The sequence below is a fragment of the Sesamum indicum genome, unplaced genomic scaffold, assembly GCF_000512975.1.
Source record: "Sesamum indicum cultivar Zhongzhi No. 13 unplaced genomic scaffold, S_indicum_v1.0 scaffold00184, whole genome shotgun sequence".
In the NCBI taxonomy this organism is placed as follows: domain Eukaryota; kingdom Viridiplantae; phylum Streptophyta; class Magnoliopsida; order Lamiales; family Pedaliaceae; genus Sesamum; species Sesamum indicum.
The window spans coordinates 202,465-205,433 of NW_011628080.1; positions in this window are offsets into that span (position 1 = coordinate 202,465).

Genomic DNA, 2,969 nt, shown 5'->3' on the forward strand with positions numbered 1-2,969 from the left:
TTGAAATAAAAGATGATGCTTACCTAGTTGGAAACACAGTCAATGGTTTATGAAAATGTGATTGATGATAATGTGATTGATATTGAGATATGAAAAATATGTGAATTAAGCTAGGTACCATGGCGCGTAGGGTACCGGGGTATTCCGGGGCAGCAGGGAATATCCTGTGCTTGTTAGCTACACACTGGGGTGGTGTGGGGGTACCATGTTTGTTGTGATGTCCTGTGCTATATTGCTACACAGCTGAAGTAAAAGAGTGTGGGGATATCACACAACGGGTATCCTGTGCTGTATATGATATGATGATGGCCGGCGAAACCATTGACTGATGTATACCAATTAGAGTAAGTGGGGCCCTTAACTAATAAACGATAATGTTGAATATTATGTCATAGATTGATTTATAATTGTGAGTAGGTATTACTGCTTATATTTGTTGTTGCTATTGATAATGACTGTTAGTCGATGTGACTGCATGTACGTGAAATTGTTGCCTGTATGTATATATAAACTGATCAGCTATACTTATTGAGTAGGCAGCTCATTCCTTGCCACGTACTTTTCAGGAGATAGGTCACACTGACTAGCCACATTGACTTTGAGCGGTGCCGTCGTCTTTATTAGGTGGGTCAGCCGTGACTTCTGAAGCCAAAGTTTTTCATTGTTAGGTTGTAAATATTCTGGTCTTTTGTCGGGATTTGTGTTTAAAAGTTGTGGTATGATTTTTCTTGAGGTTATGTACACGAGAACATGTAGGGAGGGTAAATATGAACTTTTGGTGGTATATATTATCTTTTGTGACATATAATGTTATATTGATAAATTAGAATTTATTTTACGACTTGAAAGAGAATTACTTATAGAATGAGTTTTGATTAAAGAGAGGATGAAATAGAAATGATTAGATGTAGCGAGTAGGGGGTGCTACAATAGAGAGCACATGTACTAATGGAACTAGAGAGATTAATACTCAAAATTCTCTGCCTAACATCGTCGGTAATGAAAGAAGCCAATACATTTGCCGTATGCTCAGTTTGTTGGAACCGTCTGCAGTTTCTTTCACGCCATAAGTGGTAAACGAATGATCCAAGTAACGCTCGGTATGCAGCATTGATGATATGCTTCCCTCTCCATTTTCTCGCTGCCCATTCCACATCTGTTGCCCATGCTCGATTGGGCCAGCCGAATCGAATAATTTCTCGTATTGCTGAAAGGCATCTTCTGCTGAAGCGGCATTAGAAGAATAAATGAGAATGTGTCTCAACTACATCCTCATCACAAAGTATACATCCTCCCATGTGTGTGAGCCATGGTTTGTCCGTCGTTAGTAATTTTTCCTAAATATCCATCCATAAGATAAAAGTATGCCGTGGAATCTTCAAACGAACCCGAAAGTAGTAAAGACCAGCCTACTTTCGGTCCAGTCGGGCTGATAAGTCGGTAAAGAGCTTGGGCGGTGGGTCGTCCATCCAGAAAACGCCAAATGATTCTATCATCTCCTTCATGAATCTGGGGTAATGTATAAATAATCTGAAGGCATTCCAAATCTGTGATGAGGGGCCAGTGCCATTAGCCCTCATCAATAACCGTATGGAGCTTGGTGGAATCGTCTAGCCCAAGTAATCTCGGTTCTTTTGGAAATCTAGTGATCAGGGGTCCAAGGTGATGCCATGGATCCTTCCAAAGAGAGAAGGTCCTACCATCACCAATATGAAACTCCACCATTGGTTGGATAAGTTTGTGTAGACGAAGCAGCTTTCTCCAACCCCACGATCCTCCCTTCTCGTTAACTGTCCAAATGGAATTATTTCGTAGTCGTCCGAGCTGTAGCCACTCAACCCAAATAGACGTTCGGTCACATCTAATGACATCACACAGTTTCATTGTCATTAAGGCTCGGTTAAGAATATCAATATCTTTAATTCCTTGACCCCCTTGCCCAACTGGTTTGCAAACACATCACTCATAAAAAATAATAAAATATTATATAACTTATATATTTTATATTAAATTACATGCACAAATATTTAAAATATAGCATATCATCACTCATAAAATAATAAAATATTATATAACTTATATACTTTTTATATTAAATTACATGCACAAATATTTTTTATATTAAATTACATGCACAAATATTTAAAATATAGCATATCATCACTCATAAAATAATAAAATATTATAGATTAATTATATCAACAAAGTAGCATATTTTATAGTACGTATACATAAATGTTCAAAATAATTTTTTAGATGATGTTGACAATTCCTCTAGAAAAAAACTTCACTATATATAACAATATAAAATAAAAGTTATGTAAATCTTTTAGAAATTATATAAAATAAATGTATTGAAAATTTATAGAGTTTATTCAAATTTTCATAATAATTACAAAAATTATAAATTTTGGATAATATTTATTTTAAATAAAAAGTTATAATAATTCAAATTACGTTTTTTGGTGATGACTATAATAAACATATTTTAGAGGATGCAAACAATAAGGGTATTTTTGTTATAAAATTTTTGGTCCATATTATGAGGGAGTTTGTTATATTTTATAGTTTGAAGGGGTATATATGACGATTTTATGTATACTTTAGGGGTGGAAAGCGCATTTGACCCAAAATTTTATTTTATTTTATTTGACATTTTCAATTGAGGATTTTTACAATCAAAACTAGTATAGTAAGTTCCTTTTACTAAAATTTTTTTATATTTATACATTTGGTTGTTTTTGTTATAAATGTTATTAACTCAAGTTTATATATATATATATATATATATTTTATTTTGTTGTGAAAAGATGGCATAACAAAATAATATTGCTATTGTTATTTATTTTAGAGGTCAACGGATTGATTCATATGATTGTGAGTTATGATCACTCTTTAGTCATATTTCTGAAAATATATTTTTTTTTGGTAAATATAAATTTCATTAACTAAATAAAAATAGTACAACA